Source organism: Dasypus novemcinctus, chromosome 26 (genome assembly GCF_030445035.2).
Source record: "Dasypus novemcinctus isolate mDasNov1 chromosome 26, mDasNov1.1.hap2, whole genome shotgun sequence".
NCBI classification, from domain to species: Eukaryota; Metazoa; Chordata; class Mammalia; order Cingulata; family Dasypodidae; genus Dasypus; species Dasypus novemcinctus.
The window spans coordinates 11,806,224-11,820,572 of NC_080698.1; the positions used below are offsets into that span (position 1 = coordinate 11,806,224).

At 39.5% G+C, this 14,349-nt stretch overlaps 1 protein-coding gene and 1 pseudogene across 15 annotated transcripts in view; both read left to right on the forward strand.

Annotated features, from left to right (window-relative positions):
• Positions 1–14,349, forward strand: part of DOCK3 (dedicator of cytokinesis 3) — a 657,203-nt gene that overhangs the window by 238,043 nt on the left and 404,811 nt on the right. The gene's annotated exons all lie outside the window — the stretch shown is intronic.
• LOC139437670 (serine/threonine-protein phosphatase 2A 56 kDa regulatory subunit gamma isoform pseudogene) overlaps positions 775–14,349 on the forward strand; it is a 92,167-nt pseudogene continuing 78,592 nt past the window's right edge.

Here is a 14,349-nt window from a genome sequence, read left to right on the forward strand (position 1 = left end):
GACCACACGGTGGTTTGCCCTGGGAGCTAGCAAAGGACTGGAGAAATCTGTCGGACACAATCTCCCTCACTTCTCGCAGGGACTTATTGTTGAGGGCTTCCCAGGAAAGGAGAGAGAGGGACACAATCTAAGGCTGACTCAGTTTTTAATTGACAGGTATGGTCTGCTGTGTCCCAGGAGCCCTTCCAGGCCAGGTGTAGTTGCCTCAGCATGGGGCTAAAGAAGTATGACACTCTCAATCTCCTTCTCTAATAAACTGGACTGATTGTTGAGGACTAAGGGGAGTGGAAATATTTCTTAGCCAAGAAAAGGGAGTGAGCTGCCAGAGAAGGCTGGAGGACTGTCTCAGAGAAAGTTTGAATTACAAGGCTCCTAGCCTCCAGACAAGAAGATCTATCACATTGATCCAGTCTTTTGCCACAAATAAATTCTGAATAGGCATTGGACTGAGAGCTGCCAAAGAATGCCATCTGCTTGCAGACAAAGGAAGTGCACACGAGAAAATGAAAAATAATTAGGAGAGGCTTTTTCCAACCTCTATAGCCTCCCTCCCCAAGGCCCTAGAAAGCAAATTGACAACCAGTTTTGAGCAACCAGCAGAGACAATCCTAACAATCCAGGTTGAGCCAAAACTCAAAAGAGCAGTAATAACACAGCCTCCTGTCACTAATCCCTACAAAAGAGAAAGAAATTGAGCATCTGAGTAAACTACGTCCTAATCAGATGTCTAGACATGAGTCAAAAATTATGAGCCATACTAACAAAATAGAAGACATGGCCCAAGAAAAGGAATATATCAAAGCCCCAGAAGAGACACAGAATTTGAGAGAACTAATTGGTGAGATGTACATAAATTTCCAAAATCAAATTAATGAGTTGAAAGACAATATGGTTAAAGAGATAGGTGACATCCAGAAGACATTGAGCGAGCACAAAGAAGAATTTGAAATCCTGAACAGAAAAGTAACAGACCTTGTGGGAATGAAAGACAGAATAGGTGAGATCAGAAACACATCAGAGGCATACAACTGCAGACTTAAAATGATAGAAGAAAAAGTAAGTTATACTGAAGACAGAACATCTAAAATTGAAGAGAGAAAAGAACAGAGAGAGAAGAATGGAAAAAATTGAACAGGAGTTCAGAGAGTAGAGTGACATGAATTGCAAAAACATATATTTTATAGGAGTTCCAGAAGGAGAAGAGAAGTTGAAAATGGCAGGAAGAGTATTTGAGGAAATAATAGCTGAAAATTTCCCAACTGTCAAGAAAGAAATTAACTTACATGTCCAAGAAGCACACCATACCCTAATCAGAATAAACTCAGATAGACTTACTCCAAGATGCATATTATTCAGAATGTCAGATGTCAAAGATAAAGAGAAAATTCTCAGAGCAGTAAGGGAGAAGCATGTATAAGGGATGTCCAGGAAGACTTAGCGTAGATTTCTCCTCAGAAACCATGGAGGTGAGAAGACAGTGGTTTGATACAGTTAGGATACTGAAAGAGAAAAACTGCCAGCAAAGAATTCGGTATCCAGCAAAATTGTCCTTGATATATGAAGATGAGTATAAAATATTCACAAACAAACAAATTAAGAGAGTTTGCAAAAAGGAATTTACCTTTGCAGGAAATATTAAAGGAAACCTTAGAACCTGAAAGAAAAAGATAGGAGAGAGAGGCTTAGAGGACAGTATTGAAGAAAAATAGAAGAAAGGATAACCAAAAGAGCAAAAAGACAAAAATAAGATATGACATGTGAAATCCAAAGAATAAAATGGAGGAATAGTGCATTTGCAATAGTATCATTGAATGTGAATGAATTAAACTCCCCAATCAAAAGACAGAGACTGACAGAATGGATGAAAAAATATGAGCCATCCATATGCTGCTTACAAGAAATTTACCTTAGACCCAGGGGTATAAAATGGCTGAAAGTGAAAGATTGGAAAAAGATAATGAATGTGAATAGTAACCAAAAAAGAGCAGGGATAGCTATACTAATATCAGACAAAACAGATTTTATTTTATTTTTTTTATTTTTTATTTTTTCAAAATAAAATCCGATCTCATTAATTTTTTAAAATAATTATATACATGCTTAATATGCTTTTCATAGGGATGAGGGAAAAAACAGGTGAGAAGACATGAGAGTTAGGAAATAAATTACTTATAATAACAGATTACTTATTATACTATTACTTATAATAATAGCTAACAAATTAAGCATCCTGTGTGGCAGGCATTGTTCTAAGCGTTTCACACATAATCTCATTGTGTCCTCACAGAAATTATTATTGTTTTGTTTTTATTATAGAAGTTGTAGGTTTACAGAAAAATCATGCACAAAGTACAGAGTTCCCATATAACCCCCAAGACAAATACACATACAGTTTTCTCTATTAATATTTTGCATTAATGTGGTGCATTTGTTACAACTGATGAAATAATATTATTATAATTATTCTATTAGTTGTAGTCCATAGTTTACATTAGGTTTCACATTTTGTGTTTTTTTTTCACTTTCTTTTTTTTGTCTTTATTTTTTTTAATATTACATTAAAAAAATATGAAGTCCCCATATACCCCCCCACACCCCTCACCCCACTCCTCCCCACATAGCAATAATCTCGTCCATCATCATGAGACATTCATTGCATTTGGTGAATACATCTCTGAGCACCGCTGTACCTCATGGTCAGTGGTCCACATCATAGCCCACACTCTACCACAGTCCACCCAGTGGGCCATGGGAGGACATACAGTGTCTGGTAACTGTCCCTGCAGCATCACCCAGACAACTCCAAGTCCCAAAAATGCCTCCACATCTCATCTCTTCCTCCCATTCCCCACACCCAGCAGCCACCATGGCCACTTTCTCCACACCAATGCCACATTTTCTTCGATTACTAATTATAGTTCATGAATAGAATATCAGTAAGTCCACTCTAATCCATATTGTATTCCTCCATCCTGTAGACCTTGGAATGGTTGTGTCCACTCCACATCTATATCAAGAGGAGGCTTAGATTCCACATGGATGCTGGATGCAATCCTCCTGCTTTCAGTTGTAGGCACTCTTGGCTCCATGGTGTGGTGGTAGACCTTCAATTCCATATTAGCTGAGTGGGGTAAGTCCAATAAATCAGAGTGTAGGAGCTGAAGATTGTTGAGGCTCAGGGCCTGGCTATCATAGGGTCAGTCCAGAGATTCAGATCCCCTGGGTATATATTAAACCCCAGCACCAACTACAGTTCTAGTAAAAGTGACAGGAGAGGCTTGTAAAAAAAGATCACATCTGAGTCCAGCTCCATCACACAGAAACACAAACTCCAAAGAAGGGCCAACTGACATGGCACTGAACTCCATCTGCCATGACCATAGAACCTGTGGGTCTCTGTAGCCCTCAGAAGAACCAATACCTGGGGTTGTATCTACTTTATCTGTCTCGGGGACTCTCCTGAGATGTGCATAAGGGCAACCCCTCTGATAACCTTTTGGCTCTTTTTGGAGACTCATAGCCATATAAACTCATTTGTCCTTTCCATTTCCCCCTTGATTCAGGTCAAAAAGCATTTTTAACTCCTGGTATTATATGTAGACTGAGATATTCTGCTGGTCCAAGTTGACCCTTTTATTCAAGTTCATTTTCTAGTTACATCATCAGCTGGTGCTTGGTAGTAATCCCTCAGTGCCAGGGAGGCTCATCCCTGGGAGTCATGTCCCACGCTGGGGGGAAGGCAATGCATTTACATGCTGAGTTTGGCTTCGAGACTGGCCACATTTGAGCAACATGGAGGCTCTCAGGAGGTAACTCTTAGGCACCCTGCAGCTCTAGGCCTTGTTCTTATTTCAGGTGCACAGGCTCACAAGCATAGTCATTAGTATCAAGGGCTCATTGTTGGATCTTCATTCTTTTTTGGTCTTTGCCATTGCATGTGGGGGATTGTTGCTGTTCTTTTAGGGACTGTGATAAGAGTTCCCCTGGCTAGAAACTCAGCACTCCCTCAGTTGTTGTTTTTAATTGTAGCCACTATGAAGATATCCAAACATTTTTATGTACCCTGGATATATGCCCTGTAGAACTCCTTGCCAACCATGTGTCCCCTGTCAATAACATCCCACACCAGTATTCCTCCCCTGCCATTATTGAACCTCTCTGTGATCCAAAACTTCTTGAAAAGCGAAGCCCAATATATTGCCAGGTTCCATTAATAGTAAAATGGAATAAAGCAATGAGTTTAAAGGTTAGATGTAGAATACATATTAATTTGGAAAAATTACGGTAAAAATAAATTGGAGTATCAAAAAATTTAAAAATTCAAAAGCTTTGTTTTTGATGTTTTGTCTTCCATCACTGCAATAAGTGTTGCCCTGTATGCAAATTGGCAAGGCAACTACTTCCATCTTTTCCTCAGTGTCTACGTTCTTTTTCTTTTTTTATTCCTAATAAGTTTATCTTCACAAGAGTTTTAGGTCACAGTAATTCGTATATACAATATACAGTACTCCCACATATCCAACATAAAACCTTTTCCCTTCCACAGCAATAATCTTTTTACATATTCATACTATATTTACTGAAACTGATGTACAGATGTTGAGACAATAGCTTTCAAACAAGGTAACATTTGTGTTTACATTGTGGTTTATATTTTAGACTATACAATTTTCTAAATTTTTAGTTATCTTATGTTTTACAATATGAGTTACCTTTTAGCCTGTCAGCCCCTATATATTTTTGGTGTAATTTTACATGTCTTCTATCCATCCTTGCGTCCTCTTGTGGAACACTTCTGTTGCCCACATGGTTACATTGGTTCCGTCTATTCAATACCTCTTTCCCCCTCCCCTTAGGGCCCACAGTGACCATCAGTCTTCATTGTTTGAAGGGCCATGTATAGAGATACTTGCAACAGTGTTGAGGGCTTGACATGCTCAACTGCCCTAATGCACTGGGAGCCGCCATTTCTCTTGAGGGATACAGCTCCCTCTATTTGAGGGCATCAGTCCTCCCCAGGATGTGGATATACCTTCACTCTCATTATATGGATCTCTATCCAATGATATAACCCATTATGGCAAAATGAGCATTCACATATTCCCTAGGAGCCTGTCCTGCTTCAGATTATCCCCTTTAAGCATCTTAAACAGGTAACTTTCCTTATTATATTTTTGAAAAGGTTTTCTCAGCATTATACTCTCAACCAATACCTGACAATCTCCTATGTTCGTATGTTGCCCCAACCTCCCCTGAATTTCTTGGGCAATATTACCCATCCTCCCATCCCTAACCCCCCTCAAGCCCATAAAGCTCCACCCAAAGGTAACCCTATGCCCCCATTTTATCCCCTCCTTGTACAAATACTTACCTCCAGCTTATCATAGATTTCACCCATGTAGGTGTATCTTACATCCTTCCTCTACCCCCCAAATTCCTGTAAGCCTATCATCTAGTCTCTAGCTCTCTTAGGCAGCTTGGTTTACTTATTTCATATCATTGAGGTCATGTAGTTTGTCCTTCAATGCCTGGGTTGTTTCACTCAACATAAGGCTGTCAAGATTCTTCCATGTTATCACATGTGTTTGTAGTGTATTTGTTCTTAAAGCCAAGTAGTATTCCATTGTATGTATATACCACATTTTATTTTTTTATTTTTATTTATTTTTATTTTTTATTTTTTTTAATTCATTAAAAAAAAATTACATTCAAAAAATATGAAGTCTCATTCAACCCCACCGCCCCCATCCCCCACTCCCCCCACAGCAACACTCTCTCCCATCATCATGACACATCCATTGCACCTGGTAAGTACATCTCTGGGCATCGCTGCACCACAGAGTCAATGGTCCACATCATAGCCCACACTCTCCCACGTTCCATCCAGTGGGCCCTGGGGGGGATCTACAATGTCCCATAATTGTCCATGAAGCGCCACCCAGGACAACTCCACATCCCGAAAACGCCTCCCCCTCTCATCTCTTCCTCCCATTCCCTGCACCCAGCAGCCACCATGGCCACCCTTCCCACACCAATGCCACATTTTCTATGTGGACCTTGGATTGGTTGTGTCCATTGCACATCTGTGTCAAGAGGGGGCTTAGATTCCACATGGATACTGGATGCAATCCTCCTGCTTTCAGTTATAGGCACTCTAGGCTCCACGGTGTGGTGGTTGACATTCTTCAACTCCATGTTAGCTGAGTGGGGTAAGTCCAATAAATCAGAGTGTAGGAGTTGAAGTCTGTTGAGGTTCAGGGCGTGGCTATCATATTGTCAGTCCAGAGATTCAAATCCCCTAAATATATCTTAAACCCCAACACCAACTACAATTCCAGTAAAGTAGCAGGAAAGGCTTGTGAAAAGAAATCCCATCTGAGTCCAGTTTCATCACGCAGAAACACCAGCTCCAAAGAAGGGCCAAATGACATGGCAGTGAACCCCATCTGCCATGACCATAGAACCCGTGGGTCTCTTTAGCCCTCAAAAGAACCAATACCTGGGGTTGTATCTACTTTATGTGTCTCTGAGATTCTGCTCAGGTGTGCATAAGGGCAATCCTTCTGACAACCTCCAGACTCTTTTTTAGAGACTCATAGCCATATAAACTCATTTCTTTTTTCTATTTCCCCCTAACATTAGGTCAAACAGCATTTTAAAGTCATGTTATTATATGTAGACAGGGATATTCTGCTGATCCGCGTTGAACCTTTAATTCAAGGTCATTTTCTAGTTGCATCTTCAGCTGGTATTTGGTAGTGATCCCTCGGTGCCAGGGAGGCTCATCCCCGGGTGTCATGTCCCACGCTGGGGGGAAGGCACTGCATCTACATGCTGAGTTTGGCTTCAAGACTGGCCACATTTGAGTAACATGAAGGCTGTCAGGAGGAAACTCCCAGGCACAATGCTGCTCTAGGCCTTGTTCTTATTGTAGGCGTATAGGCTCACAAGCATAGTCATTAGTATCAGGAGCCCACTGTTGGACCCTCCTTCCTTCCTGGTTCTTACCGTTGCACCTGGGGGACTGCCGCTGCTCCCCTGGGGACCATGACAGAGCCTCCCCGGCCAGTAACCCAGTACCCCCGCAGCTGTTGTTTTTAGTTGTTTCCACTATGAGTATATCCAAACATTACCATGCACCCTGGACATATGCCCTGTATAACTCCCTGTCAACCATATATAGCCTGTCATTAACATCCCATACCAGTATTCCTCCGCCGCCATTGTTGAATCACTCTGTGATCCAAAACTTCCTGTAAAGCGAATCCCAATATAATGTCGGGTTTCCTTACTAGTAAAATGGAATATAGCGATGAGTTTAAAGGTTAGATCTAGAGTATGTATTGATTTGGAAAAATTTCTACATCCTTTCTTTTTCTTTTCTTTTTTCCTAATTATTGAGCTTCTCTTCACAAGAGTCTCAGATCACAGTAATTCATATATACAATATACAGTACTCCCACACATCCACCATAAAACCTTTTCCCTTCCACAGCGATAATCTTTTAACTTATTCATATCATATTTACTGAAACTGATGTACAGACTCCGAAACAATAGTTTTCAAACAAGGTGACATCTGTGCTTACAATGTGGTCCATACTTTAGGATATACAGTTTTCTAAATTTTTTAGTTATCCTGTGTTTCACATTATGGTTTACATTATTAGTCTGTCATCCCCTATATGTTCTTGGTGTAATATTACATGTTTTATATTCATCCTCGTGTACTCTGGCGAAACTCCTCTCCTGCCCCCACATTTACCTTGGTTCCATCCATTCAACATCCATTTTCCCCTCCCCTTGGGGCCCACAGCGACAGCCAATCTCCATTTCCCCAGGAGCCACGTCCAGAGATACTGGCAACAGTGTTCAGGGCCTGACTTGCTCAACTGCCCTAATGCCCTGGGAGCCACCCTTTCTCTCGAGAGATACAGTTCCCTCTATTTGATCGCATTAGTCCTCCCCAGGATGTGGGTCCACCCCAACTCTCACTTCTTGGGTCTCTACCCAATGGTACAACCCACCGTGGCAAAATGAGCATTCAGACATTCCCCAGGAGTCCGTCCCGCATCAGACCATCCCCTCTGAGCATCCTAAACAGGTAACCCTCCTAATTATATTTTGATATGATTTTCTCAGCATTTTACTCTCAACCAACACCTGACACTCTCCTATGTTCGTATGTTGCCCCTCCCTCCCCCCAATTTTTTGGGCAATATTACCCATCCGCCCATCCCCAGCCCCCCTCAAACCCGCAAAGTCCCACCCAAAGGCAATCCCCTGCCCCCATTTTCTCTCTTCTTTGTGCTCATACTTACCACCAGTTCATCATAGATTCCACCCCTGCAGACGTCGGCTCATATCCTTCCTCCACCCCCCGATTTCCTGTAAGCCTATTTTCCAGTCTCTAGCTCTCTGAGGCAGCTTGCTTATTTCATATCATTGAAGTCATGTAGTATTTGTCCTTCAGTGCCTGGGTTGCTTCACTCGACATAAGTATACCACATTTTATTTATGCATTCATCTGTTGATGGGCATTTGGGTTGATTGCAACTTTTGGCAATAGTGAACAATGCTGCTATGAACATTGGTGTGCATATACATCAGTTTGTGTCCTTGTTTTCAGTTCTACTGGATATATACCCAGCAGTGGAATTGCTGGGTCATATGGCAAGTCTATAGCTAGTTTTTGGAGAAACTGCCAAACTGTCCTCCAGAATGGCTGGATCCTTCTGCATTCCCACCAGCAGTGGATGAGTGTTCCCATTCCTCCACATCCTCTCCAGCATTTGTAGTCTTCTGTTTTTTTCATAGCTGCCAATCTTATGGGAGTAAGATGGTATCTCATTGCAGTTTTGATTTGCATTTCCTTAGGAGCATTTTTTCATGTGCTTTTTAGCCATTCGTATTTCTTCTTTGGAGAAGTGTCTGTTTAAATCCTTTTCCCATTTTTAAAATGTGTTGTTTATCTTTTTATTTTCAAGATATAGGAGTTCTTTATACATGCAGGTTATAAGTCTCCTTTCTGATATATGGTTACCAAATATTTTCTGCCATTATGTAGACTCTCTTTTCACTTTCTTGACAGACTTCTTTGAGGTGCAGAAGGCTTTAATTTTGAGGAAGTCCCATTTATCTATTTGTTCTTTTGCTGCTTGTGCTTTTGTTGTGAAGTTCATGAAGCCATTTCTTATTACACGGTCTTGTATATGCTTCCCTACACTGCTTTCCAAAGTCTTTATGGTCTTGGCTCTTATATTTAGGTTTTTGTTCCATCTTGAGTTGATTTTTGTATAAGGTGTGAGATGTTAATACTCTTTCATTCTTTTACATATGGATATCCACTTCTTCAGGCGCCATTTGTTGAATAGGCCATTCTCTCCCAGTTGAGAGGGTTTGTGGCTTTATCGAATATTATATGAGGACCTATATTAGAAATCTCAATTCGGTTCCATTGGTCTGTGTGTCTCTCCTTATGCCAATACCATTCTGTTTTCACTAATGTAGCTTTGTAGTATGTTTTGAAGTCAGGTAGTGTGATTCCTCCAATTTTCGTTTTTCTTTTTCAATATGTCTTTGGCTATTTGGGGCCTCTTTCCTTTCCAAATAAATTTCATAGCTAGTTTTTCTAGTTCCTTAAAGAGTGCTGTGTTGATTTTTATTGCGATCGCATTGAATATGTACATCAGTTTTGGTAGGAGAGACATCTTAATAATATTTAGTCTTCCTATCCATGAACAGGAAATACCCTCGCATTTATTTAGGTCTTCTTTGATTTCCTTGAACAGTCTTGTATAGTTCTCTGTGTATAAGTGTTTTACATCTTTAGTTAAATTTATTCCTAGGTATTTGATTTTTTTATTGACTATTGTAAATGGTATTTGTTTCTTGATTTCCTCTTGAACTTGCTCATTATTGGTGTACAGAAATGCTACTGAGTTTTGCGCATTGATCTTATAACCTGTGACTTTACTAAACTCATTTATGAGTTCTAGAAGCTTTGTTCTAGACCTCTCAGGGTTTTGTATGTATAGGATCATGTCATCTGCAAATAATGAAATTTTGACTTCTTCCTTTCCAATTTGAATGCCTTTTATATCTGGTTCTTTCCTCAGGGCTCGAGCAAGTACTTCTAAGACAATGTTAAATAGAAGGGGTGAGAGTGGGCATCCTTGTCTTGTTCCTGATCTTAGAGGGAAGGATTTTAGGATTTCACCATTGTAAACGATGTTGGCTGTAGGTTTTTAATATATACTCTTTATCATGTTCAAAAAATTTCCTTGTATTCCAATCTTTAGCAGTGTTTTTATCAAGAAAGGGTGCTGTATTTTGTCAAATGCTTTTTCTGCATCTGTAGATATAATTATGTGGGTTTTTTTCCTTCAGTCTGTTTATATGGTGTATTACATTGATTGATTTTCTTATGTTGAACCATCCTTGCATACCTGGAATGAATCCCACTTGGTCATGGTGTATAATTCGTTTAATGTGCTATTGAATACACTTAGCAAGTGTTTTGTTGAGGATTTTTGTGTCTAAGTTCATTAGAGAAGTTGGTCTGTAATTTTCCTTTCTTGTGGTGTCTTTGTTTGGCTTTGGTACTAGGGTAATGTTGGCATCATAGAATGAGTTAGGCAGTGTTTCTTCTGTTTCGATTTTTTGGAAGAGTTTCAGCAGGATTGGTGTTAGTTCTTTCCGGAATGTTTTGTAGAATTCACCTGTGAAGCCGTCTGGGCCCGGCCTCTTCTTATTTGGGAGGTTTTTAATGACTGATTCTACATCTTTACTTGTGATTGGTTTGTTGAGATCTTCCATTTCTTCTTTCGTCAATATAGGCTGCTTATGTGTTTCTAGGAATTTGTCCATTTCCTCTGAATTGTCATTTTTGTTGGAATGTAGTTTTTCAAAGTATCCTCTTACGATAGTCTTTATTTCTGTGGGGTCAGTGGTGATATCTCCATTCTCATTTCTTATTTTGTGTATTTGCATCTTCTCTCTTTTTCTCTTTGTCTAGCTAAGGGTTTTTCAATTGTATTGATCTTCTCAAGGAACCACCTCTTGGTTTTGTTTATCTTTTCAAATGCTTTCCTATTTTCTATTTCATTTAGTTCTGCTCTTATCTTTGTTCTTTCTTTCTTTCTTCTTCCTGTGGGATTACTTTGTTGTTGTTTTTTACTAATTCCTCCAAATGTGCAGTTAGTTCTTCAATTTTTGCTCTTCTTTTTTGATGTATGAATTTATGGCTATAAATTTCCCTCTCAGTACTGCTTTTGCTGCATTCCATAAGTTTTGGTATGTTGTGTTATCACTTCCATTAGTTTAAGGTAGTTATTAATTTCCTTTGTGATTTCCTCTTTGACCCACTCTTTTTCTAAGAGTGTGCTGTTTAATTTCCATATCTTGGTGTGAAATCTGGGCCTCTGTCCCTTGCAGATTTCCAGCTCCACTCCACTGTCGTCAGGAAAATTATTTTGTATGATTTCCATCATTCTGAATTCACTGAGCCTTTCTTTGTGGCCTAGAATATGGTTTATCTTGGAGAATGATGCACGTGCACTTGAGAAAAATGTATATACTTCTGTATTTGGGTGTAATGATCTGTATATGTCTATTAGATCCAGCTTCTCTAATATACTGTTCGAAGTTTTTATTTCTTTATTGATTCTCTTTTGAGATGTTCTGTCCAAAATTGATAGTGGTGTATTAAAATCTCCCACTATAATTGTAGAGGTATCTATTCTTTCACTTAGTTTTTCCAGTGTTTGCCTCATGTATTTGGAGGCACCCTTGTTAGGAGAATAAATATTTATGATTGTTCATTCTTGAGAGATTGTCCCTTTCACTAATATGTAGTAGCCTTCTTTGTCTCTCATAATTGTTTCACATTTAAAGTCTATTTTGTCTGATATTAATATAGCTACTCCTGTCTTTTTTTGGCTATTGTTTGCTTCTAAGATTGTTTTCCAGCCATTCACTTTCAACCTACACAAATCCCTGTGTCTAAGATTTGTTTCTTGTAGACAGCATATAGATGGGTCATATTTCCTTATCCAGTGTCCCAGTCTGAATCTTTTGATAGGTGAGTTTAATCCATTGACATTCAGTGTTATTACTTTCAAGGAATTATTGATGTTAGCCATATTTTGTTTGGAATTGTGTTTGTCATATTTTGTTTGTTTTTTCCCTTCTCTTTTTGTCTTTTTTGTTGCTCTTACACTCTCCTCCAACTCTGCCTTTCCTGTTTTTTCCTTTCTTCCTGTAGAACTCCCTTTAGTATTTCTTGAAGGGCAGGGTTCTTGTTGGCATACTCTTTCAATTTCTGTTTATCTGTGAATATTTTGAACTCTCCATGATTTTTGAATGCTAGTTTAGCTGGGTAGAGTATTCTTGGTTGGAAATTTTTTTCTTTTAGTACCTTGACTATATCATACCCCTGCCTTCTTGCCTCCATGGTTTCAGCTGAGAAATCAGCAGTTAATCTTACGGAGCCTTCCTTGTATGTGATGGTTTTCTTTTCTCTTGCTGCTTTTAGAATTTTCTCTTTGTCTTGAGCATTGGATAATTTGACAAGTGTATGTCTTGGGGTGGGCCTGTTGGGATTTGTGATGTTTGTGGTGCGTTGTGCTTCCTGGACATGTTCATCCATCTCTCTCAGTAGATTTGGGAAGTTTTCAGCCATTATTTCCTCCAGCACCCGTTCTGTCCCCTTTCCCTTCCCTTCTCCTTCTGGCATGCCTATAATACGTATGTTTGAGCGTTTTCAATTGTCATTCAGGTCCCTAAGTCCTAGCTGGATTTTTTCTATCTTTTTATCTATCAGTTCTACTATGTTTGATTTCAGATGTACTGTCTTCCACGTTGCTAATTCTCTCCTCTGCCTCTTCTAATCTGCTGCTATTTGCTGAGAGTGTATTTTTGATTTATTGAACTGTGGTGTTCATCCCCATTATATCTGTTATCTTTTTGTGTATGTCTGCAATTTCTTCTCCAAGTGTTTTCTTCATATTGTTAATCTCTTCCTTTACTTCATTAAGTTGGTCTCTAATGTATGTTTTGAGATATTTATTTACTGGTCCGATGTTCTGCTCCCCTTCCTGGTTTTCAGTTTGTTCATTGGATTCAGCCATGTTTTCCTGATTATTGGTTTGGTTTGTAGTTTTTTGTTGCTGTCTGGTCATCATTTTATCTTGTTGTGTTTAATCAGTTCCTTAGTTTCTTTGTCTAGTCTTGGGGATTAATTAGTTGTTGTTCTTGCATAAGCATTATGTCTTCTCTTTGTCTCTTTGTTCTTCTTACTCTCTTTTCTTGTTGCTGGCTAAGTTCACGTTGAAGGAAAATATTAGGGCCAGGGAAAGCAAAATGAGTAAGAAGAGCAAATGTGTAAAGTAGTATTGGTAATATGTTAACAGAGCAACAATGTGAGATCTGGGAGAATGGATATTAGACTCATGTAAGTTGTTCAGAGTTATAGTAGTAAGTAGAGTACTTATAATGATACTGTCAACTGAATATGGGGAGGAATACAGTATGAATTAAAAAGCTAGTGTTTTCATGAGAAAGGGAATGAGAAAGACAGTAATATCAAGAGTGGATAAAAGACAGAAAACAGAACAAAGGTATTAGAAATTAAAGAGTCAGACAAATTTCGGGCCAAAGAAAGGGAGGTAGAATGTAAGAGAGACAGTAGATGATGGAGGATAGCAAAATGTGGGGGAAAGGGGATAGTGTAGGTGACCAAAATCAATTCACACAGAAAAGAGCAAAAGGATGATGAGGAAACACAGCAAATGTGAAGTGCTCCCTGCAGCACCTGTTATATAAAGAAAATAAAATAAAATAAGAAGAAAAAGAGAGAAAAGGAAAAAAAGAGAAGAAAGAAAAGGGGGGTGGGTAAAGAAAAGGGAGGGAAACAAGCAAGAAAAAGAAAAGGAGAAAAAAAACTAAATAAACAAAAAAGGACCTTGGGGGATAAAATGGGAGAAAAGACCAGGCAATAATGCAATATTAGCAACCAAGACAAAAACAAACAAACAAACACACACAAATGCCAAAGGCTAGGATAATCAAGGACCTCAGATAACCTTAGCGTGTGGTGGTTTTAGGGATGGGAAGTCTGTGATATTGCAGACTCAAGGTGTGTGAGTCTCTGTAGCGTGGGTCACTAGGGTTTAGGGGACACAGACCTGGGAACCACGCATCCGGTTAACAGGGGGCCTGGGAGCACTGCAGTGCAACACAGCCTTCAGGGATACCCGCAGCTGGGTGTCAGCCCTAGGGTGAGTGGTCCCGCCTGCAAACTCTGACCTCCATGTCAGAAACCCAAAATTCCACCTCTCATAAGAATCT